Below are 26,953 nucleotides of genomic sequence, written 5' to 3' on the forward strand. Positions count from 1 at the left end.
ATCTGTGATGATATTGGAAAAGGCTAAGCAGGTAGGAACCGATGCAGTAAATTATCAGCTATGGTTTAGTGTCTCACTGTGTCTTCTGACATTGATTTTCTTAACATTACTTTGTGAGCTGAGATTAGATTACGGTCGAGAGACACTAAAACTATTTCATCAGGTAGCTTCTTAGGTACTGTGTTGATATGAGGGACTGGCTGCATGTTTCTCATTAACAGCTCTTGTGAATTCATTTTAAAATCTTATCAGGCAATGGTATAAATATAAAAAATTAAACCACTAAAACTAAATGACAAATAATTGCACAATATCAAAGATAGTGTCAATAATTCTTCTGTACGAATTTGACATTAATGAAAGAGTATAGACCGTTATCACTTCCTTAACGATTGTGCAGAAAGGTTTGCACTAACCTTCAAGTTTTATTTTCAGTATACTATCAATAAAAATAGAAATTGGATAAAGTCCAAGCTTTCAAACAAGCAAAACTAAAAATTGGATACACGGTATGCTTTCAAATGTAAGTTAACAGGCTGTCTTATTGTACGATCGTTTTATTCTGTACAGTGGTTCCCCGAAGCAGTTTATAGTGCAGCACTGTAACTTATTATTTATTATTGATAGCATAATTTATTCGCATTTTTTATTAATAATTTTGATATTATTATTATTAGTTTCTCGCTTTTCCTCCAGCTTTCTGTGAGTTATGTAATGAGTCATTCCACTACTAATTAACTTTGGATTACGTCATCTCATAGCACCCAAAGAACTAGAATTAAAACTACAAATTTGCATTAGCATTTTAACTGTTTTCAAAATGGTTCAAATGGCTCTGAGCACTATGGGACTTAACATCTATGGTCATCAGTCCCCTAGAACTTAGAACTACTTAAACCTAACTAACCTAAGGACAGCACACAACACCCAGCCATCACGAGGCAGAGAAAATCCCTGACCCCGCCGGTAACTGTTTTCTTTGTGGTTTAGACCGGGTTATTACCATTAGAAGTTTCAAAAAAAAAAATAAAGGAAACAAGTTACGTGAGTTGCCATTCTACATGGCATTAGTCACATATATGAACCAACTAAATTTTAGGATGCCACAATCAGCGTTCTTAAGAATATGTGCATTCTGTACTGCTACAGCGTCATTTAACTCAATTACGAGACACTCAGAAGCGAGACTAGTGATCGCACTGAAAGCCACATGAATATACCAAGTCACCTCATCAGCAATTTTGTAATTACAGGCGTCCATTTGTTAGCACACGTGGCTTGTCACGATTACATCTGCTTTTTCTAATACTCCCCTCTTTTGTGTCGAGATAGTGTACGTCACTACGGTTACATCATAGTTAATTTACATTTTTAGTAACCGGAACGCAAAACAGGTTTTTATACACGTTCTGCTTACGTAACTAATTGCAGTGTGGAAATATTTCAGGTGAGACTAATCTTATTAAACAGAAGAGGACCAGTATTCTCCAAGAAACGTAATGGCCTCATAAAGAATTTATTCAGTCACAAGTATTATTTAAAATTGTGAAAATAATGGACATTTTAAAGTAACTGTGATATACTGTACAGTGTATATTCGCCATATGTCATTAATATTATTCACAGCTTTGTCATATAAGAGAACGCAGTACTTTATACCTAACCTGTTCCATACTTTAGATTATTCATTTACATCATAGAATTACCAGGGTCTTACCTAGCTTCAGGCTATCTTCTGGTTCTACGGTAATGTTCTCGTACATTTCGTTATTCCCAGTTTATGGCAATTTGTGTTATTCTTATCCTCTTCAGTCTGCAGACTGATTCGATGCAACTCTCCTAGATTATCGAAAGTGAGCTATCCTCTCTATATCATCATAACTGTGTCAGTCCACATCCACTTGTACCTGCTTACAGTAGTCACGCCTTGGTGTCCTTCTACACTGGTTACCCATCCCCCACAACCACACGCAGTGCCCTACATTGACGACCTGACTATTCCTTGATGCGTCATAATAGCGTTCATAGTAGGATATTAAAAGCACACCATCAGGCAGTAACTGTAATTTCTTTATTACCTCTTATGTCAATTAATAGTTAAAGGTATGCCATTTACTAATGTGTAAGTCATTGTCCATTGCGTGGATTACTTTTTGAATATGAATTCTGTCAAAAGATGCCCCCTCTGCATAACACATTTATCTAGGCGGCGTTGGAAGCTTTCCATAACTCGGCGTAACGTATTCCTTGGAACATTTCCGAAGGCAGTTATGATTCGATGCTTCAACTCAGGAATGGTGACACAACGTGTTCGGAACATTTCTTGCTTCAGGTAGCCCCAAAGGAAAAAAATCACCACATGAAAGGTCAGGTCAGCGAGGCGGCCAGGAAATGTCACCAAAACGGGAAATTACTCTTTCGGAAAATGTCTGTCGCAAGAAATCCATGCAAATTCTGGCCACAATTCCTGAGTTGAAGGATCGCATAATAACTGCCGTCGGTAATGTCCCAGGGAACACGTTACGCCCAGTTACGGAAAGTTTCCAACACCGCCTAGATGAATGTGTTGTGGAGAGGGGGCATCATTTGACAGGAGTCATATTCAGAAAGTAATCTATGCAATGGACAACGACTTACATATTAGTAAATGGCATACCTTTTAACTATTAATTGACGTAAGAGGTAATAAATAAATTAAAGTGTGCCATAAACTTCTTCCCTTTCTGTTTCTATACAAAACCACGCTGCTTCTTTTCATTATTCTTTACTCTGCCACGCAGTGTAATAGCATTACATTGTCAGACAATAATATTGAAATTTTTATATTTGTCAGAACTTCTTGTAGTGGATCTTTCCCGTAGACAGAACAGAATATTTATTACCTACTCTGAACGTCAACTTAGAATTCAAAAGTGTTTCCCCACCATCATTTCTTATGCCATTTAATATCGCTGCTTATAAGGCAGATTTGTTCTGCGTACGAAGGTACAGTTTCAGATGTCCAATGTTTAGACTGATTTGAAACTCTTCTTCTGTAATTACCTCTCGCCTATATTTTTACTTCACTTCAGGTTATGTTGATCTCAACTTTTCAACACGGATAGGGAGCATGGATTGTAGTCTGAATTTGTTAATGTTTACATTTTTTAATTTCTTTAATGACCACTGGATGCCGTAGAAATAAAAGTTAATATTCTTTGTTTTGGTCTTCCTATGACAATGACAATTCCTTTTTTGCCAAAGCTCTTTCGCAGTTACATCATATGAAAGTTGGTTTGTTTCTCTGCTAAATCAGAATATAAATCGTGTCCCTAATTTGACATTTTCTGTACTATTATCTATGGTAACGATCTCTGCGCTACAGCGTTATTTATATGGACCGAAGAATTGGAGACTATGGTAGAACCGAGAGACCATGTGACATAACCAAAAATAATAAATTTCCCTTCTTTGTACCAGATGGGCAGCGGAGCGAGGACTGGGTATCAAAAGGGAGACTAACACTTTCAAATATTATTAAAAGTAAACTTTAATTACACTTCTCCGAATTTTTACGTCCAAGCAGACGAATTTATAGGAACCATTACCTCCAATCAGTCAGACTTGGGAACGTAAGATCAGTTAAACATTCACACAATATTAGTGAGGCCGCATATATGTAACCAACTGGATTAAACCGACTCCTCAGGTGATAGCAGTAATCCTTTACAAATGTCTGTCCCTTATGTCAACACGTAGTACAAGTTTTCCGCATCATAATACCTTTTCTCACCAACCGATAGCATATGATGTATCAGACCAACAAATTTAGGCAACAGTGCGAAATTCAGAAAGATTATGGTGATGTGAAAACATTACTTTGAGACACAGAATGACATCGCCTGCTCTCAGTCACTCGATAGCACCACTTCCATCAATGTTAGGATTCATGGAGTGAATAATTTGTGCACTTTTAATAAAGACACCCAGTGCCGAACGTTTGTCAACGCACCAAAGGTATTGGCTTTCACTGGCTACGAATTTGGTGTCATATTACTCCGGTAAGGAACCTTAATAATCTTCCAGCTTCTCCGTCTCAATTCAGAACTATAACACATTTCCACAGCACATTAAGCCATCAATCTAGTTAAGCCGTAAACATAGAAACTATTCGCCAGACAATTACTCCCCTATGCCAGCATTACTCGCATACCGGAACATCACTGCGTCGCAGCACCGGCATCCACCGCGCGACTTCTCGCTGCTTTCACATTCCTCCCCTTTACGACTTCGGACGGAGCCAACAGCATCGTTCAAGAAGGGGATAATTCGCAGTAGCGCCACTCATTGGCCCCTCATATAGTGAAACAAATAGAAAAGCGTCTCTCTTCACTTTAAATTAATCTGATCAAACCTTAGATGGTACAGAATAATCAGTAACAGTACAATAAACAATAACAGTGTTAGTAATTGAGATATGGATGATTGGTAACAGCTTATTTCTAAATTTCACAATGGTTTATTTTATTTAACTCTTATTCATTTACTTGCAAGGGTGTTAGCGTGAGGTAGCTCGAATTGTAATATTAGTTTACACATTTGATAATATAGATACACCGTAGATATCAGCTATTTCCAATTTTCGTGGTAGCAGTGACATGAGATGAAGAGCAGGCGTTACACGCAGGGGCTTAAAAAATATTATTCGATTCCGAGAGGAAAAATCGTAATTTTTTAAATAGGTTTTCATTACATTTAACAATAATTTGTTCTTCTTTAACGATGGTTTTTTAAGTAACAGCGATAGCTGTGAATTGCATTGTAGCTTATTCAGCAACACTTTTTGCTTTCTTATATCTCTCCATTCGTTCTTACTGGCATTCTCCCGGTCATAATACATTTCACCGAGAGGCTTTTCAACAAAGTTGTGTTCACGAAATTACGTTGTGTCTTTTGTTTGCCTCCTATTCCATAATCTCGTAGAACAGACAATAACTTCCTCCTAGGAACCCGGTCATATGCCTTTTCTAGATCTATAAAGCATAGATGCAATTCCCTGTTCCACCCGCAACACTTCTCCATTATTTGCCGTAAGCTAAAGATCTGGTCCTGACAACCTCTAAGAGACCTAAACCCACACTGATTTTCATCCAATTTGTCCTCAACTAATACTAGCACTTTCTTTTCAACAATACCTGAGAAGATTTTACCCACAACGCTGATTAAAGAGATACCTCTGTAGTTGTAACAATCTTTTCTGTTTCCATGTTTAAAGATTGGTGTGATTACTGCTTTCGTCAAGTCTGATGGAACCTGTCCCGAGAACCTGTCCAGACTCCCACGCCATTTCAGTTATCCTGTGTAGCCATTTAAGACCTGACATTCCACTGTATTTGATGAGTTCCGACTTAATTTCATCCAGCCCGGCCGATTTATTGCACTGCAATCTACTGACCATTTTCTCCACTTCCTCAAATGTGATCCTATTTCCAACATCATTCCTATCCCATTGTACCTCGCAATCTGAAACATTACTGACCGTATTTTCACCTACATCGAGCAACTCTTCAAAATATTGCCTCCATCTGCCCAAGGCATCAACAGGATTCACCAGCAGTTTTCCTGACCTGTCCAAAATACTTGTCATTTCCTTCTTACCTCCCTTTCGAAGACTGCTAATTACACTCCAGAATGGTTTTCCAGCAGCTTGACCCAAAGTCTCCAACCTGTTTTCAAGGTCTTCCCAAGATTTCTTCTTGGATGCTGCAATTATCTGTTTGGCTTTGTTTCTTTCTTCAACGTAACTTTCTCTGTCTACCTGAGTTCTAGTATGTAGCCATTTTTGATACGCCTTCTTTTTCCTTTTACAGGCTGCCTTGACTGTGTCATTCCACCAAGCTGTTTGCTTCATCCTACCTTTACACTCTACTGTTCCAAGACATTCTTTAGCCACATCTAGTACTGCGTCCCTGTACCTTGTCCATTCCTACTTTCGGCCTCACAGTACTAATTTCGCTGCAGATTAAATAGTGATCAGTGTTATCAAAGAATCCCCTGAATACACGTGTGTCCCTCACAGCATTCCTGAATTCCTGATCTGTTATTATATAGTCAATGACAGATCTGGTTCCTCTGCCTTCCCAAGTATACCGGTGAATGTTCTTATGTTTAAAAAAGGAGTTTGTGATTAGTAAGCCCATACTGGCACAGAAATCCAAGAGTTGTTTCCCGTTCCTGTTGGCCTCCATATCCTCTTCAAATTTACCCATAACCTTTTCATACCCTTCTGTTCGATTTCCAGTCCTGGCATTAAAATCAGCCATGAGCAGAACACTGTCCTTGTCCTTTACTCTAACAACTACATCACTGAGTGCGTCATAAAAACTATCCATCTTATCTTGATCTGTTCCTTCACAATGCGAATATACTGACACAATCTTAATTTTCTTGCTAGACACTGTCAAATCTATCCACATCAGTCGTTCATTTACATACCTTATTGCAACTACGCTGGGTTCCATTTCTTTCCTGATGCAAAGCCCTACACCTCATTCTGCTATTGCTGATTTCACTCCTGACAGCTGGGCCTTGTATTCTCCGACTTCCTCTTCTTTCCCACCCCTTACCCGAATGTCACTAACAGCTAAAACGTCCAACCCCATCTTACTTGCAGCCTCTGCCCGCTCTACCTTCTTCCCAGAGTAGTCCCCATTGATATTAATAGCTCCCCATCTCGTTACCATTCGTTTGCCGAGTCAACAAGAAAATTATTTGTTCATTACATTTGGATACACTCAGTTCAGACTGTATTAAAGTGTCTGATCACATGAAAATCTGTGGATCTGCATGCAACTCCTACTCGGTAATTATTAGCTAACGAAACGAAGTCTGAAAATATTAATATTTTGCCATCACTATATACGATACATCAAGCATAGGCAGAAGTCATCCATTTAGTAGAGTTCACTACATTTTCCAGTAATTCGGAGACTCAGAATAATTGTTTTACTCATCCAAGGGAGCATAAATAGTAGACTAACTTCTATCTGACCACGTGACTTGGTCCAATAAACTGACTTCAAACTATACCACACGCCCTACTCGCGCTTTCGTGAGTCTGTCAACTTGTTCTGCACATTGTACTTCGACCCTAGACTGTTTGTGTCGATCTGTTCAAATGGTTCAAATGGCTCTGAGCACTCTGGTACTTAACTTCTGAGGTCATCAGTCCCCTAGAACGTAGAACTATTTAAACCTAACTAATCTAAGGACATCACACACATCCATGCCCGAGGCAGGATTCGAACCTGCGACCGTAGCGGTCGCGCAGCTCAAGACTGTAGTGCCTAGAACCACTCGGCCACTCTGGCCGGCTGTCGATCTGTTAGTGTGCCTTTTGACTCATGGGTGATGGCTGTTACATACTGGTGAAAAATGAATTTTATATTCTTAAAGTTATAAAGCTATATCAAGGCTCATGTACCGCGCACGTTCAACCGCAAATATCATGTAATAGTTAAAAGTATTTTGATTTTACATGGAAACTTAATAACAAGGAATTCATCAAATAAGAACTGATATGTTTTTATAAGCAAGCAAACAATCCAGATATCCTTCTAGCTGAATTATAAATTGTCTCCATTGCTCATATCGTAAATGTTCCACAAAAATTCCTCAAAGACATTTGTTGCCTCTTTCAGGTGGTTGCTGATCGCTCCTGTTCTGCTCAGACCGTGTCCTGTATACGCTGGCCGTTACCACCTCCTGCACTCTACTTCTGTTGCTGCCCGTGCAGCTGCGGTGAGTGTTGACGGAGCTGAGGGTAACAACGCCCAGCTGCGAAATAAGGTCCCCAGTCTCCGTGCTAAAGCCGTCGAGTGCGGAATACACTGTACGGGAATATTTTGCTTTCTATGAGTTTAGCACACTGCTCCAATCCTGACTCAGTTGTAGGCCGCCGTCTTTATTAAGAAGACCATCTCGGACAGTAGTTTCTTTGACTTTATTCATCATGTACTTGTAGAAAGAAGAAGACTGCATAAGTATCTTGGTTTTGTTGTAATCTGTTACATGGCCACGGCTGATTTGGTGATCTGGCGTAATACATTGTGTGTCTATGTTCGTGGCACTCGTCCTGTTCCATGCATACAGCCTTAATGTATGCCTTGCCGCACTGTCAGAGAATTTTCTATACTCCTGGTTTGCGAAGGGCTAGTTAATCCTTTACTGTGCCTGTGGGTAGTAGTGTCAAGGTCTCAAGGGCCGTAGCTCCAAGAATCTGCTGACTTTTCTGGCGGTATTCCTGTTATCTGAGCATAGCCCGTCTAAAACGTGCGCTTTATGTGCGTGTTGCCTTACCAATTGTTTCGCAAAATTGTTTCCAGGTGCTTGAGGACAGCCGGATGGATCGAGCCCTGTGAACTAGTGTACGTAAAATGCCCTCACGCAGATTAGTGTGTGTATGTTTTCTGTACACATTGTGTCCCGGCTTACAATCTGGTTTCTGTTCAACTGGATTTCAAGGCACGGGAGGATTCAATTTCACCTCCATGAAAAAACTTTACGTTGGAGTAAAGCGAGTTGAGGTTATTGAGAAATTCACCTTCGCTGTCCCGTCTATGTGACTAAATGAAGAACGTGTCATCTACGTAACGGGAGAAAAAGGTTGGGTGCAGCTGGACTTTCTCCAGTTCCTTCTTCAAGAAATCTTCCATGCACTAATTCGCACAGAGGACACTTCGTGGCGACGAAGTTCATTCGTTTATAATATTTTCTATAGAACGAGAAGTTCAGGTCACCACTAGCTCGAAGAGTCTCGTCAGACTGCGCCAGAATTTATCAATTCCATGGATTCTTTTGTGGTGCTGTTGTGAATAGGAACACTGTTTCAAACGCACCAATAGTCCACTATCACCGAGGCGAATTTCTTGCAGATTCTGTGCAAAATGAATGTAGCTGCGGATGTGGTGCTGCCTTTGATGGACTATGGTAAACCGTCAAATGTTTGCCAAGCCGCCTGTTGCTGGCCCTATATTCCTGATCGTGGGCTGCAGTGGGACACCTTCTTTCGGGACTTTTCGCAGCCCATACAGTCATTGCAGAGCCGCACCCCGTGATCGACGTCCCTTGACAGTTTCCGCACCGAAGGTCATGCGATGAGAACTATTTCGCAGCACTTTCGATGCGGAAACTGTCAAGGAACGTCGATCAGGGGGTGATGGTTTTCGTCTGAAACTGACTTGTCGGATTTCCTTCTGTTTGCTTGTACTACACCTTTCCTAAAATGTAACGCTCCTGTGTTCAACGTATGAGCCGCGCGGTCTTGGGTGCCTTGTACGGTTCGAGCGGCTCCCCCAGTCGGAGGTTCGAGTCCTCCCTCGGGCGTGGGTGTGTGTCTTGTCCTCAGCGTAAGTTAGTTTAAGTTAGATTAATAAGTGTGTAAGTATAGGGACCGATGACCTCGGCAGTTTGGTCCCATTGAAGCTTACCACAAATTTCCAACGTATGTTAATTTTTTATCCTTCGACACCACAATCGTGATTACTTTGTGCATACATTCTAGGTAATAAGCAAGAATATTACAGTACGTAAAGGCGACCGTTGTTGATCTTAGATGTAGATAAACCAGTTGTAAATAATTTTGATCCAAACTAAATAACCATTCATACAGGGCTATTACAAATGATTGAAGCGATTTCATAAATTCACCGTAGCTCCATTCATTGACATATGGTCACGACACACTACAGATACGTAGAAAAACTCATAAAGTTTTGTTCGGCTGAAGCCGCACTTCAGGTTTCTGCCGCCAGAGCGCTCGAGAGCGCAGTGAGACAAAATGGCGCCAGGAGTCGAGAAAGCGTATGTCGTGCTTGAAATGCACTCACATCAGTCAGTCATAACAGTGCAACGACACTTCAGGACGAAGTTCAACAAAGATCCACCAACTGCTAACTCCATTCGGCGATGGTATGCGCAGTTTAAAGCTTCTGGATGCCTCTGTAAGGGGAAATCAACGGGTCGGCCTGCAGCGAGCGAAGAAACGGTTGAACGCGTGCGGGCAAGTTTCGCGCGTAGCCCGCGGAAGTCGACGAATAAAGCAAGCAGGGAGCTAAACGTACCACAGCCGACGGTTTGGAAAATCTTACGGAAAAGGCTAAAGCAGAAGCCTTACCGTTTACAATTGCTACAAGCCCTGACACCCGATGACAAAGTCAAAACGCTTTGAATTTTCGGCGCGGTGGAGATCATGATCAGCAATTCATGTCATGGCCTCCACGCTCTCCCGACTTAACCCCATGTGATTTCTTTCTGTGGGGTTATGTGAAAGATTCAGTGTTTAAACCTCCTCTACCAAGAAACGTGCCAGAACTGCGAGCTCGCATCAACGATGCTTTCGAACTCATTGATGGGGACATGCTGCGCCAAGTGTGGGAGGAACTTGATTATCGGCTTGATGTCTGCCGAATCACTAAAGGGGCATATATATATATATATATATATATATATATATATATATATATATATATATATATAAGCGAGGTATCTACGGCTGCCGCCGCCTCTCGCACCCGAATCTCCATCGTTCACGGTCACTGCAGTCCACTTCATTAAGACGTCTCGCCGCCATTGCTCCATTGATTGACGTCGTCTTTCCAGCATCTCGCAGGTCTACCGCGCTTTCTTCCTTGATGTGGAGTCCATTGCCATACCCGTTTTGGCCATCTTGTGTCTGGCATACGCTGTAAGTGACCATACCAGGCGCTTCCTTTCTATGTACTCTAGGATTGTGCTGTTGACATTCATAACCTCTCTGATCCTATCATTTCCACAACTCCGTCTCCAGAAATCCATCTCGACAGCCAGCAGGCGATCTTTCTGCCTCTGAGTTAGTTCCCACAACTCTGCACCATATGTTGTGATACTTTCAATAATTTTGTGGTAGATGGTATGTTTTGTTCCGCGCATTATGATTTGTTCCAGAGAATACCATTTAGTTGCTTTATGGCTCGCTTGCCCTGGCCTATTTTATTATTTACACCATCCATACTTCTACCATTGGACGAGTGTCACTTCCAAGTACTTAAAATTATGATACCCTTTACCAGTATCAGAACCGAGCTGTAAGTCGTTAACAGTACTTTCTCCCACTTTCAGATATTCTGTTTTAGATACGTTTATGACAAGACCCCATTTTTCGTATTCTTCTTTTAATTACATGGAAATTAAGTTTTTCCGGACACATGTCCATATAACATCTTTTCTTTATTTGTGTGTGAGGAATGTTTCCTGAAAGTTTGGCTGTACGTTTTTGTAACACCCTGTATGTCACTCTTAGTTCAATGTGGCATCGTCCAGTATTGCCCAATAGTCATAAGGTATGCTTGTTGTAACTGAAGCTATTTGCGTAAAATAGTTCTACTGGACAACCAGTGGCAGGCGGCACATGCACAGGGTCCTTTGATTGGTAGTAGAGCTAAGGTAATAAAAGTCTGAGAAAGTAGGCTGCAGCACAGCGTTGAGTGATAGTGAATCACGGACGGTGGAAAAACTGGAACAGAAGGAAATCGAAGCGTTTGAGATGTGGTGATACAGAAGAATGTTGAAATGTAGTTGATTCATGAGGTGTGTAATGTGTAGGTTCAGTGGAGAATGGGAGTATACGGTAAACACTGACAAGAAGACTCGACAGAATGACAGGGCATCTGTTAGGACATCATGGCATAACTTCCATGGCCGCCCGGTGTGGCCGTGCGGTTCTAGGCGCTTCAGTCTGGAACCGCGTGACCGCTACGGTTGCAGGTTCGAATCCTGCCTCGGGCATGGATGTGTGTGATGTCCTTAGGTTAGTTAAGTTTAAGTACTTCTAAGTTCTAGGGGACTGATGACCATAGATGTTAAGTCCCGTAGTGCTCAGAGCCATTTGAACCATAACTTCCATGACAGTGGAGGGAGCTGTAGAGGATCAAAACAGTAGAGAAAGATACAGACTTAAATACATCCAGCAAATATATGAGGACTTAGGTTGCAGATGAGGCTCAGAGGAAGAGTAATTCGTGGCGAAACACATTAACTAGTCATAAGACAGACGAACCGCAAAAAAATTTATAACCCTAAGGGAACTGAAACAGAAGCAAGACATCAAACTTCTAAAACGTACCTTCTTTTGCATGCTAAGGAGTACGTTCTTGTTATGTGTGAGTACGTAGGTCTAGCTATGGACTGTTGACATGTGCACGAACCAACAGCAAGCCGTTGCCGAGCCGTCCTATGAAAGCATTCGGCGTGTGCCATCGGTCAGGCGGAACACTGCTCGCCAGGACCCACAGTTGGGCAAGTTTGGATATCTGGGACCCGACCTCGGCGATCCTCGTGTTCCTGTAATCCTATTAACCATGTGCATGTCATTGCGTGCGTAAACCGCTAGTTTTCTCGTTAGTATGAAAATAACCAACTGTTGAACGTTACATACATGATTTGAAGCACACGCTAACGAATTACTGGGCAGGATGACAGGAGTGAACTGTTCAAGCGTGTCTTTTCAATTGTGTCCCAGACATCACCACCAGGTTGTAGCTTAGAAGCCATAAGACACCGCGTTGAGCAATTGCGCTTATCCAGTGAAGATCAACTGTCCTCTAACGCTTGTGGTGTTTGGTCAGAAGAGTGATACAATATGTCTCCATACCACACAACTTCTTTTCAGAAGTAATTCAAGTGATTTCAGTGTCCAGCAAACGTTCACATGTTCGTATTTGTACATAGAAATAATGTGATATAGGAGAGGTCTAGTTGAACAGAAAGAGTCACCTATATCAATTGTTTGGAGGCAAGGCAAACATTCCCATTTACATGAGAACCATCACGTCTCTTGCATTTGTATCCTGGAAAAATAGTGCTATCACATTTACTGTATCTACAGCAAGACTTACGTAAAACAGATCGATCATTTAATATGAACTAAACGTTTATGTTCTCATTGTTTTGATAGTGAGAAGTGTTGTATCATAACTTGCAGTACTATGAATGCCTACTGTAAGAGATAATATCACACATATGGAAAACAGTGAATGACCCAACTTCATATTTGCAGAAAACACATAATCAAGGCTCTCATAAATGGCTCTGAGTACTATGGGACTTAACTTCTGAGGTCATCAGTCCCCTAGAACTTAGAACTACTTAAACGTAACTAACCTAAGGACATCACACACAGCCATGCCGGAGGCAGGATTCGAACCTGCTACCGTAGCGGCCGCGTGGTTCCAGACTATAGCGCCTAGAACCTCTCGGCTACTCCGGTCGGCTAATCAAGGCAATATGCCAAGTTATTATATCTCGAAAGTCAAATTGATCTCTCTCTCTCACTTTTTTTTCCAAAATACTGGAGTTTGAAATTGGGCCATTATAATTTTCCAACTTCCGTAAATTATGTTTTACGCGTCTATTACCCTCGAGCAAACTCTGCTCTCAGTACTAACTACTGTTACTGGTATAATAGTTTCACTTGATTAAGATCTTTGAGCTGCAAGCGGCCTCCAGCCACTGAGGACTAATCATGCTGTTACGGTCCGCAAGGCTTACAGATTCGAAATGGAACAAAGTTATCGTGTTCAATCTATTCTGTTCAACTCTGTTCTGGAGTGAAAGTGTGCTTTTGCTTATATGTGATGTGGTGTGCTAATTAGTGTGACTGTAATTGAATTAATGTCCACCCCCGGTAGGTGAGTAGTCAGCGCGACAGAATGTCAATCCTAAGGGCCCGGGTTCGATTCCCGGCTGTGTCGGAGGTTTTCTCCGCTCAGGGACTGGGTGTTGTGTTGTCCCTAATCATCATCATTTCATCCCCATCGACGCGCAAGTCGCCGAAGTGGCATCAAATCGAAAGACTTGCACCCGGCGCACGGTCTACCCGACGGAAGGCCCCAGTCAAACGACATTTTTTATTGAATTAATCAGAGAAAAACACACACACACACACACACAATGTATTTATCTCTGCCTTATCTCTGTCTCTCTCTCTTTTAATACAGAAGTAACGTTTCCAAGGACGGGTACGTGACACTGCTAAATTCATAAAGCACTTGGAAAGTAAAATGATATTTCGATACAATCTCGGATAGAAGACGAGTCTCATTTGCAAACAGAAGATATATTTCTCCTTTCATCAAAATGGTTCAAATGGCTCTGAGCACTATGGGACTCAACTTCTGAGGTCATCAGTCCCGTAGAACTTAGAACTACTTAAACCTAACTAACCAAAGGACATCACAAACATCCACGCCCGAGGCAGGCTTCGAACCTGCGACCGTAGCGGTCTCGCGGTTCCAGACTGTAGCGCCTAGAACCGCACGGCCACTCCGGCCGGCTTCCTTTCATCAATAGGAAACATTAAATAAGTGCTTTCCCTGTAACCTAGAAGACAACCATCTTTATAAAGAAAGCATACAAAGAACATTAAACATTTACAGACGTAACTTGTCATACTTTTCACTTGTTTGCAACATAATCAAAATTATAGTTATTGTTGATCAGCAGTAAATCACTAACGCGTTCCGGATTTAATTGGCTGCGTCGATTTGTTAGTAACATTCCGGCTTAACTAAAGCATCTTTCACTAGGTGCGCTTGTTGTTGGGATACATAAAATACGTCTTGCAACTGCAGCCAGGCCTGGCAGCTCTGTTTCATGTCTGCTCCACCACTTTAACATGTCATCATCATCTCCGGGGTGCATTAAAATGCAGAGATCTACTTCATCTGCTGCGGATGACCTGATGTTCCTCCATTCCTTGAAACGATCTCTCTTTCTGGGTGGTGATGACACAGTACTTGAAGGATCTATGATAATAAACCAAAGAGACAAGAAATACAGAACTGATGTGGAAATCATCGAAACGTTCCCGTAAAAACGAGGTGTTTTACGCTAATGAAGAATTATATGAATTATAACATTCCCGTTTCTCTATAATACACTATCCACTAACTATACAAAAACGATTATGTTAATGATTGCATGTTGTACCTGCGTAATTAGCACACATTTGTCGCACATTGCTAAGAATTTCCTGCTCTTCATTTATTTCAAGCATATTAAGATCACGGAAAGACGGCCAAAGAAACATAGCAATTTTATGTCTGGAAGTGATCACAATCTTCTCACAAACGAATGCCAAGACTCGATTTTTAATCCCTTGTACCTACTGTTAAAAAATACATATCTGTTAGTACACGTCAATTACACTAGTTAATTATAAATCTATCGCGTATCATAATGAAACAGTGCTTTTAAATGCAGTAATTATTCATCTGACATTCAGAGTCACTGACTGTGCAGATTTGTTGCAGTTTGTGAAACCATAGAACTAACTGGATTGTCGGTTCTTTTTCACCTTCTGATTCATCTGTGGCCTCTTTAAATGGTCTCAGGAAATGCGCAATTTTTCCTGCAAGCTCATTATCATATACTTGCAATCTGTAAGTGGAGTCCTTTTCCGTCAGCAAAGCAGCAACTTCGTCATACTGAGTGTGTAAGGATTCCAGCATAGTGTACAAGCTGTTCCAGCGTGTGCAGACCTCTTGTTTCAACAATGATTTCAAAGACGAGCAGAGGCCTCTTTTCTTGATGTACCTTAGAATGCATTTTTGCAGTATTTATTGTTGATGCGACGTTCGGGGCATGATTTAAGAAGAATTTATTTTCATCGAAAGTATGGCTAAGTGCTGTGTTTATACAATGAGCAGCACAAGGAATCCTTTCGTGATTTTCCAAAGCCTTTATTACATTGGCACCCTGGTCGGAGACAAAAACAAAACTGTGCAACATGTCCGGCAAAATGTCCCAATCAGCCATCCTCTCTTCAATTTCTTTCATAATATTTACTCCCGTCTTCTTAACGTCTGGGAATTTTGTTGCAAATAAAACATTGTTTACAAGAGACCAATCTGTGTTTATGTAATGTGTTGTAAGCGTCAAATAGTGCATCTGATTATCAGAATCAGTCCACATATCAACTGTCGCAGCACATGTTTTATTAATAACTTCCGCAATAACAGAAGGCATTATGCTGTTTCGTATTGCATCAGCTTGTTCTTTGACATGTCTGCTTATAGTAGAGGGATGTGGCATGACATCTGCCACATTAACTTCTCCATAATGCGCACCTAGATGTATTAATTCTTGGCCTAGTTCTCTGAAACCTTCAGCGGAAACAACATTAAAAGGTCTCATATCTTCAGCACACATTGCAACACACATTTCTGTAATACTATTTTCTATTACTCCCGGTATCCGTGAAGGAGCTGTATCTTTGTGAGGTTTCTTGCAACTGTGTTTCTTTAAATGAGTGGTTCCAGACTGGAAGCACAATAATGTGGAGCAGTTTATGCAAGATACGTACCCAGTAGACGCACTGTTTTCGTCTACTACCAACAGAAATGTACTCCACACTTGGCTTTTTACACCTTCCCGTTTCTTCAATCTGTAAATATTGGATTCAGTCTTACGTCTTACTGCACTGGCTTCCTCGAGCTGCATGATTACAGAGAGAAACACGCCACAAATGAGAAGCCCGTACTGGCTGCAGTCTCACACGGATAATGACACATGTAGTGTGTTTGAAGTTACGTGCTACGTGTTCGGTCACGGCATCTATGCTCGGTCACTAGGACTAGTGCGGGCAGGCTATCCAGTTAGTGTGTGCTCGCCCCATCTCGTATTTTGTGCTCGCTTACTGGGTCGCGCAACACACCACCTTATGTCTGTTCTGGAAGACAAGGAAATGTTTTGTCTGTAATTACGTGCGTGGTGAGCCATAATGAAAAAGTAATAGTCCATGGGTACTCAAGCAGAACGAACAGCGGAGTGGTATGTGGCTACGATTTATGTCGGACACTTTCAGTTTCGTTTTCATGTTGTGTTTGATTCGTCATCGAGTTTAACAAGCTGAAATTGCATCCACCAAAGATTTCTTGCACTTTGCATGTTTCAAGGCTACCTTGGATAGCAGGTCTCTTATGACAGTGATGAGTGTACCAAGTGATTCTTATAATATCAATCTTATTGTTCTATGTTAAAGATCTACCCTTTTAGGATTTAATAATCATAAGTTGAAGAAGAGTTTAATATCTATATTTACATTTTGTTCCTTCATCAACTTAATTAAATTAAATTTACTTTTCCATTGCGGTGGCAATGAGGCTTGCACGACTGCCTTTTACAGGAATAATCAGGGAAATAATCTTGTGGCTTCAGTTAAATCATTACTTCGATAAGAACCATTTCTCACATCGTGTGAAATGTACAGACGGAAAATAATTCTTCTACCTCAATAAACTGTTTTCAGTTTCCAATAGGTAAGTTTACCTCGAGAATTCCAGAGCAGCAGTTGTTCTGCTATATTGATTCAACGTATTATGGAAGCGTTCTGTTATCATGTGCGAAAATCAGATTGTTGTAAATTCTAATTTAGTACACAGTTATGGTAAGTCTCTGGTCTACACAAATACTTATGAAATGCAAGGTTAGGTTCAGCGAAGATAAATTGGCTCAGTTGTATATCTACATTTATATCGACATGAATACTCTGCAGTTCACACTTTAGTGCTTGGAATAGGTTTCTTCGAACCACCTTCAGGCTATTTCTCTACTGTTACCCCTCTAACAACACGTGGGAAAAAATGAGTACTTAATTTTCTCTCTACGACCTTTGATTTCTCTTATTGTAATATGATGATCATTTCTCCCTATCAAGAACGGCGACAGTAAAATATTTTCAAATTAAAGAAGAAAGTTTGTGACTGAAATTTCATGAAATGATCTCGATGCAGAGGAAAACGCCTTTGTTTTAATTATTGTCACAGCAGTTCGCTTGCCATATCGGTGGCTCTCTCTACCCTATTTCGCGATAATACAGAACGGCCTCCCTTCTTTCATTTTTTCGATGTCCTCCGTCAGTCCTCTCTGGTAACGATCTCATACCGTATAGGAGTACTCCAGCAGAGACAAATATGCATAGTATTGGCCTGTAGCATTTTTAAGTGTTCTGTCAACAAAATGCAGCCTTTTGTTTGCCTTCCCCACAACATTATCTGTGTGATCGTTGCAACTTAAGCTGCTCCTAACTGTAACTAGCCGAAATGACAGCATTTACGTTTGTGTGTTGCTTGCTGTAACCGAAATTTAACGTGTTTCTATTTGTACTCGTGTGAATTACCTAATACTTCTTTATTCAGACGCAATTACCACTTATTGCACCATACAGAAATCATATTTAAGTCAGTTTGTAACTGTTTTTGATTCTGATGAGATTGCTAGACGACAAATGGCAGCATCATCTACAAACGAATCGAAGAGGGCTGCTCTGACTGTCTCCTAAATCCGTTATGTAGATCAGAACCGCTGAGGGACTATTAACGTTTTCTTGGGAAACGCCGGATATCACTTCTGTTTTAGTCGATGATCTTCCGTCGATTGCTACGTACTGTGATCCTTCCGACATGAAATCAAGAATCCAGTCTCACAACAGAAGCGCTACTCAATAGGCAAGGATTGTGATTAGTCCCTAGTGCGGAATGATGTCAAACGGCTTCTGGAAATCTAGAAATATGGAATCTATTCGAGATCTCATGCCGACAGCACTCATTACTTCGTGTGAATAAAGAGCAAGTTTTGTTTCACACTGTATTTTCTGAATCCCTGTTGACTGTGTTTCAATAGAAATTTACCTTCCAGGTTCGTACATGGGATGCGAGTACGTTCCAAAATCCTACTGCAATCGACGTATGTGACCTGTATCTCTAACTCAGCGGATTACTTCTGTTCCCCTTCTTGAGTAGAGGAGAGTGAGTGAATCACGGACGTGGGATAATGTCGGACAAGTATATTGGCTATGTTGGAGAAAGATGGAAGATATTTCCAGGTGTGCAATCGTAGAGTCGAGTATGAGCGTATTTGTGAATCGACGCCGCGCTTGCTTTACAAGGTAACATTTACTTCGTATTGTTTCAGTAATTTCATGTAACGTGCGAGTAAAATCGAGTATATGTATAACATTTTAGGTATAACTTAGGAACGCGGTATCGTTTTTGAGAATTAACGTCTAATTAAACAACGTTTTACATAATCGCCGTATCAAGCGATTATAACCTTAAATGAAAACATTGTTTTGCGTTATCCTACGTGTTCAGAAATGCCAGAAGTTTTGAGTGGGGTAATACCGACCGTCCGTAATCACTCCTACACAGTTACTCACATTCGTTTCAGATGCTACAAAATTATAAAAGAAAGATAAAGACCAAATACAAATTACACGACTTAGAGAGAGTCATTGAGGATTGTTGTTGTTGTTTTTATGGTCTTCAGTCCAGAGACTGGTTTGATGCAGCACTCTATGCTACTCTATCCTGTGCAATTTTTTCATCTCCGAATAACTACTGCAACCTACATCCTTCGGGATTTGCTTAATGTAATGCCTTGGTCTCCCTCTACGATTTTCAACCTTCATACTTCCCTCCAATACTAAATTGGATGCCTCAGAACGTGTCCTACCAACCGGTCCCTTCTTCTAGTCAAGTTGTGCCACAAATTCCTTTTCTCCCCAGTTCTCTTCAGTACCTCCTCATTAGTTACGTGATCTACCCATCTAATCTTCAGCATTCTTCTGTAGCACCATATTTCGAAAGTTTATATTCTTTTCTTGTCTAAAATACTTATCGCCCATGTTTCACTTCCATACATGGCTACACTCCATATAAATACTTTCAGAAAAGACTTTCTGCAACTTAAAAAAACCTGTACTCAGTGTTAACAGATTTCTCTTTTTCAGAAACAGTCTCCTTGCCACTGCCAGTCTTCATTTTATATCTTCTCTACTTCGAACATCATCAGTTATTTTGCTCCCCAAATAGCAAAACTCATCTACTACTTTAAGTGTCTCTTTCCTAATCTAATTCCTTCGGCATCACCTGGTTTAATTCAACTACATACGATCATCCTCGTTTTATTTTTTTAGTGTATATCTTATATCTTCCTTTCAAGACGCTGTCCATTCCGTTCAACTGCTCTTCCAGGTCCTTTGCTGATCTCTGCCAGAATTATAATGTTATCGGCAAACCTCAAAGTTTTTTTATCTTCTCCATGGATTTTAATTCCTACTCCGATTTCTTTTTTTGTTTCCTTTACTTCTAGCTCAATATGCAGATTGAATAACATTGGGGATAGGCTACAACCGTGTGTCATCCCTTCCCAACTACTGCTTCTCTTTCATGCCCCTGGACTCTTATAACTGCCGTCTGGTATCTAAACAAATTGTAAATAGCCTTTCCCTCCCTGTATTTTACAGCTGCCACCTTCAAAATTTGAAAGTGAGTATTAGAGTAAATATTTCCAAAGGCTCTCTCTAAGTCTACAAATGATAGAAACGTAGGTTTGCCTTTCCTAAATCTATCTTCTACGATAAGTCGCAGGGTCAGTATTTCCTCACGTGTTCCAACATTTCTACGGAATCCAAACTGATCTTCCCCAAGCTCGGCTTGTACGACTTTCCATTCGTCTGTAAGGTATTCGTGTTAGTATTTTGCAGCCATGACTTATTAAACTGATAGTTCGGTAATTTTCACTCCTGTCAACGCCTGCTTTCTTTGGGATTGGAATTATTCATTCTTCTTCCAGTCTGAGGGTATTTCGCCTGTCTTATAAATATTGCTCATCAGATGGGAGAGTTTTGTCATGGCTGGCTCTCCTAAGGCTATCAGTACTTCTAATGGAATGTTGTCTACGCCCGTGGCTTTATTTCGACTTAGATCTTTCAGTGATTTGTCAAACCCTTCACTCAGTATCATATATCCCATTTCATCTTCATCTACGTCCTCTTCCATCTCCATAATACTGCCCTCAAGTACATGACCCTTGTATAGACCCTCCATGTACCCCTTACAACTCTCTGTTTCCCTTCTTTGCTTAGAATAGATTTTCCATCTGAGCTGTTGATATTCATACAGGTGATTCTCCTGTCTCCAAAGGTCTCTTTAACTTTCCTGTAGGCAGTATCTCTCTTACCCCTATACATTCTTACATTTGTCCTCTACCCATCCCTGCCTAGTCATTTTGCACTTCCTTTTCACCTGCTTCATTTACTGCGTTTTTATATTTTCTGCTTTAATCAATCACTTCAATATCCCTTCTGTTACCCAAGGATTTCTACTAGCCCTCGTCTTTTTCCGACTTCATCCCTTGCTGCCTTAACTATTTCATATCTCAAAGGTACCCATTCTTCTTTTACTGTATTTCTTTCCCCCTTTCTTTTCAATCGTTCCCCAATGCTGTCTCTGAAACTCTCTACAAACTCCCGTTCTTTCAATTTATCCAGGTCCCATCTCCGTAAATTCCCACATTTCTGAAATTTCGTCGGTTTTAATATACATTTCATAACCAATAAATTGTGGTCCACATCAGCCTCTGTAAATGACTTACACTTTAAAATCTGGTTCACAAATCTCTTTCTTACCACTGTATAATCTATTTGATACGTTCCAGTGTCTCAAGACCTTTTCCATGAATACATCCTTCTTTCATGATTCTTAAACCAAGTGTTGGCTATGATTAAATGATACTCTTTGTAAAATTCGACCAGGCGGCTTCCTCTTTCATTCCTTACCCTCATTCCATATTCTCCTACTACTTTTCCTTCTCTTCCTCTTCGTGCTATCGAATTCTGTCCCCATGACTATTAAATTTTGGTCTCCCTTCACTGTCTGAATAATTTATTTTGTCGGATAATACAGTTCTTCAATCTCTTCATCATCTGCGGAGGCAGCAGGCATATAAACTGGTACTACTGTGGTAGGAGTGGGCTTCGTGTCTACCTTGGCTACAATAATGTGTTCATTATGCTGTTCATAATAGCTTACCCGTGCTCCAATTTTTTAATTCATTATTAAACCTACTCCTGCATTACCCATATTTGATTTTGTATTTATAACCCTCAACAGATGTCTTGTTCCTCCTGCCACCGAACTTCACAAATTCTCACTATATCTAACTATAACCTATCAATTTCCATTTTTAAATTTTCTATCCTACCTGCCCGATTAAGGGGTCTGACATTGTACACTCCTATCCGTAGAACGCCAGTTTTCTTTCTCCTGATAACGATGTCCTCTTGAGTAGTCTCCGCGTGGAGATACAAATGGGGGTCTATTTTACCTCCGGAATATTTTATCCAAGAGGACGCCATAATCATTTAACCATACAGTAAATCTGCATTCTATCGGGAAAAATTACGGCTGTAGTTTCCCCTTGCTTTCTGCCTTTCGCAGTACCAGCACTGCAAGGCCGTTTTGGTTAGTGTTACAAGGCCAGATCAGTAAATCATCCAGACTGTTGCCCCTGCAACTACTGAAAAGGCTGCTGCCCCTCTTCATTAACCACACATTTGTCTGGCATCTCAACAGATACTTCTCCGTCGTGGTTGCACCTACGGTACGGCTGTCTGTGTCGCTGAGGCAAGCAAGCCTCCTCACCAACGGCAACGTCAATGGTTCATGAAGGATATCAAGAATAAAACGAGTTGTCTAGGTCAAACCGAGGCCTAGGGATAGCGTCTTTGATTAATATTGGAAAAGTCCTCCGTCCCGGTTTCGAAATCTGTACGGCTAAAATTTTGATTAATAATCAGCATTTGCGGCCGTAGATTTGCAGCATAATAAGTCACACTCATTCTATCAACGGCCTTATGAAAGAGGGCGGAGAAGCATACAGAGTTTCAGGGCACTCTGTTGTCTTTCGGGTGGGGACCTGCCCCTAAAGGCGGGGGAATCAGCAATGACCAACGATATGAGGATGAAATAGGCAGTGGAAACCACTGTATTAAAGACACATAACGTATATCCACAGACATATGACGTGTAATTGAAAAAGTATCATGATGATCTCTCCACTGGCAAAAGATTCCGGAATAGCCCGATTCGGATCTCCGGGAGGGGACTGCCAAGTGGGGGTGACGACGAGAAGAAGATTGAATAATCAACGAAAGAATAACGTTGTATGAGTTGGGGGGGGGGGTCGAATGTCAGAAGTTTGAATGTGGTAGAGAAGTCTGAAAAGGGAAATGCAAAGGCTCAAATTAGATATAGCAGGGGTCAGTTAAGCGAACTGGATAGAAGATAAGGATTTCTGGTCAGATGAGTGTAGGGTAATATCAAGCAGCAGAAAATAGTATAGCGGGATTAGAATTCGTTATGAATAGCAAGGTAGGGCAGAGAGTGTGTTAGTGTGAACACTCCAATGATAGTGTCGTCCTTATAAAGATCGGCAGCAAATCAACAACGATAACGATAGTTAAGGTGTACATGGCGACGTTGCAAGTTGAAGATGAAGATATAGAGGAAGTATATGAGGGTATAGAAAGGGTAATACATTACGTAAAGGGAGATGAAGATCTAATACTCATGGGGGACTGTTGGAGAAGGAGTGGAAGACAAGCATACAGGAGTATATCGGCTTGAGACGAGGAATGAGAGAGGAGAAAGGCTAATTGAGTTCCATAATAAATTTCGGCTAGTTACAGCAAATACTCTGTTCAAGAATCATAAGAGGAGGAGTTATACTTGGATAAGATTTCAGTTAAATTATATCTTGGTAGGACAGAGATTCAAATATCAGATACTGGATTGCAAGGCATACCCAGGAGCAGATATAGACTCAGATCTCAGTTTAGCAGTGATGAAGAGCAGGTTGAAGTTTAAGATATCAGTCGGGAAGAATCAGTACGCAAAGAAATGGGTGCGCAAATACTAAGGAATGGAGAAATACACTTGAAGTTTTCTAATGCAATAGATACAGCAATAAGGAATATCTCAGTAGGCAAAACAACTGAAGAGGAACGGACATCTCTAAAAAGGGCAAGCACAGAAATTGGAAAGAAAAACGTAGGTACAAAGAAGGTAACTGTGAAGAAACGCTGGGTAAGAGAACAAACAGTTCAGTTTATCAATGAAAGAAGGAAGGATAAAGCTGTACAGGAAAGTTCAGGAAGAGAGAAATACAAGTCGCCGAGGAATGAAATAATTAGGAAGTGCAAGGAACCTAAGACGACATGCCTGCATGAAAAATGTGAAGAAGCGAAAAGGAAATGATTGTCGGAAGGACTGATTCAGCATGCGGGAAGTCAAAATAATCTTCGGTGAAATTAAAAGCAAGGTTGGTAACATTGAGAGAGCAACGGGAATTTCACTATTAAATACAGAGGAGAGAGCGGACAGGTGGAAAGAGTATATTGAAGGCCTCTATGAGGGGTAAGATTTGTCTGATGTGAAAGACGAAGAAATAGGAGTCGATATAGAAGAGATAGGGGATTCAGTATTAGAATCAAAATTTAATAAAGCTTTGTAGGACTTACGATCAAATAAGGCAGAAGGGGTAGATAACATTCCATCATAATTTCTAAAGTCATTGGGAGAAGTGGTAACAAACTGAATATTCACGTTGGTGTGTAGAACGTGTAAGTCTGGCAAAATACCATCTGATTTTCGGAAAATTATCATCCACAGAATTCCCAACACTGGAAGAGCTGCCAAGTGTGAGAATTATCGCACAATCAAAAAAATGGCGCTGAGCACTATGGGACTCAACTGCTGTGGTCATAAGTCCCCTAGAACTTAGAACTACTTAAACCTAACTAACCTAAGGACAGCACACAACACCCAGCCATCACGAGGCAGAGAAAATCCCTGACCCCGCCGGGAATCGAACCCGGGAAACCGGGCGTGGGAAGCGAGAACGCTACCGCACGACCACGAGATGCGGGCTATCGCACAATCAGTTTAACAGCTCATGCAACCAAGTTGCGACAAGAATAATATACAGAATAATGGAAAAGAAAATTGAGGATGTATTAGATGACGATCAGTTTGGCTTTAGGAAAGCTAAAGGCAACAGAGAGACTATTCTGACATTGCGTGTGATAATGTAAGTAAGACACTTTCATAGGATTTATCCATCTGGAAAATGCGTTCGACGATATAAAATGGTGCAATATGTTCGAAATTCCGAGGAAAATATGGGTAAGTTATAGGGAGTGACGGGTAATATACAATATGTACAAGAGCCAACAGGGAATAGTAAGGGTGGAGGATCAAGAACGAAGTGCTCGGATTCAAAAGCGTGAAAGACAGGGATGCAGCCTTTCAAGCCTACTATTCAATCTGTGCATCGAAGACGGCGGAAATAAAAGAAAGGTTCAGGAGTGGGATTAAAATTCAAGGTGAAAGGATAGCTATGTCACGGTTCGCTGGTGACATTGCTGTCCTGAATGAGAGAGAAGAAGAATTACATGCCTTGCTGATTGGAATGAACAGCATAATTAGTACACAATACGGATTGAGAGTAAATCGAAGAGAGACGAAGGTAATGAGAAATAGCAGAAATGAGAACAACTAGAAACTTGTCATCAGTATTAATGGTCAAGAAGTATTCGAAATAAAGGAATTGTACTATCTAGGCAGCAAAATAACAAATGACGACTGAGCAAGGAGGACACCAAAAGGACACTAGCACTAGCAAAAAGGGCATTCCTGGTCAAGAGAATTCTACTAATATCAAACGTAGGCCTTAATTTGAGGAAGATGTGCGTTTGGAGTACAACATTGTAGGGTAGTGAAACATGGGCTGTGGGATCACCGGAACAGAAGAGAATGTGGTGCTATAGACGAATTTGCACTGATAAGGTACGGAATGAGGAGGTTCTGCGCAGAATCCGAGAGGAAAGAATATGTGGAAAACACTGACAAGGTGAAAGGACAGGATAATAGGACATCTGTTATGACATCATGGAATGACTTCTACGGCACTAGAGGAAACTGTAGAGAGAAAAAACTGTAGATAAAGATAAAGATTGGAAAAAAATCCAGTAAATAATTGAGAAGCAAGCGGCAAGTGCTACTCTGAAACGAAGAGGTTGACACAGCAGAGGAATTCGAGTCGGGTAGCATCACACGAGTCAGAAGACTGATGATTCATAAAAATAAAATAAAATAGGAGAAGTAACTGCTGCTTACTCTGTTCCAAAAAGTGCTGTACACGACCATATCAAGAACGAACTTATACAGCAACCAAGCCCTGGACGTAAGGCTACATTTTCCGAAGAACAGGAAAGGGAATTAGAAGAACATATCTCAAAGTCCAGTAAAATATTTTATGGGTTAACCACAGAGATGGTGCGCAAAATAACATTCTAATGTTTCTGAAGTAAATAATTTGAAGAATAATTTTCGTGTAAAAGTGTCGTGAGATTGTAGCTGTGGAAAATAAGTGCATCCCGGAGAGTGATTTTTTTTTTTTTTTTTTTTTTGGTACCTAATGACAGTTGCTTTCCAAAACTGGCATAACACTGTGAGACAGTTTTCATTTGTTACTCGTGTCTGAAGGGTAGTCCAGTTTATAAATGGTAATGAATGGTAATGAATGGTAATGACTGTATGGTATCGTTGGCCGGTAAGCCCCATACGGGGAAATTCGGCTGCAAAGTGCAAGTCTTATTTCAGTCGACACCACATAGGGTGACTTGCTCGCCGGTGATGAGAATGGAATTATGATGACGACAACACAACACTCAGTCCCCGAGCGCAGAAAATCTCCAACCCGGACGAGAATCGAACCTGGGCCCACTTGCATGGGAGGCGAGCACTTTACCACATTTAATAAATGATTATGTATGACAAGAAGTGTGCGAACTGAAACAGGAGAGGGTCGATAATTTATGAGAGATTTTGAAACTTTGGACAGTCAGCATTTTCTCATTTAAGTTTAAACGTACAGTGATACTTGTTTTCGTTACACATGCATGTTTATAAGGGGAATGGGTAGAAAGTAATTGTTGTGAGATTAATTTGACCTGGAATAACATTCTTATGTTAAACTCTTCATTATGTTAATCCTGGCCACATTTTCTAGTGGGATTTTGAAATATACGTCCTCT

General features: G+C 40.8%; 1 protein-coding gene across 1 annotated transcript in view; it reads left to right on the plus strand.

Annotated features, from left to right (window-relative positions):
• Positions 1-7,692: 7,692 nt before the first annotated feature.
• Positions 7,693-26,953, plus strand: part of LOC126263080 (uncharacterized) — a 303,789-nt gene continuing 284,528 nt past the window's right edge. Inside the window, exon 1 of the mRNA XM_049960071.1 lies at positions 7,693-7,779. The gene's annotated coding sequence lies outside the window, so the exon portion shown is untranslated. The remainder of the gene's footprint in view (positions 7,780-26,953) is intronic.

Source organism: Schistocerca nitens, chromosome 6 (genome assembly GCF_023898315.1).
Source record: "Schistocerca nitens isolate TAMUIC-IGC-003100 chromosome 6, iqSchNite1.1, whole genome shotgun sequence".
Taxonomy (NCBI): Eukaryota; Metazoa; Arthropoda; class Insecta; order Orthoptera; family Acrididae; genus Schistocerca; species Schistocerca nitens.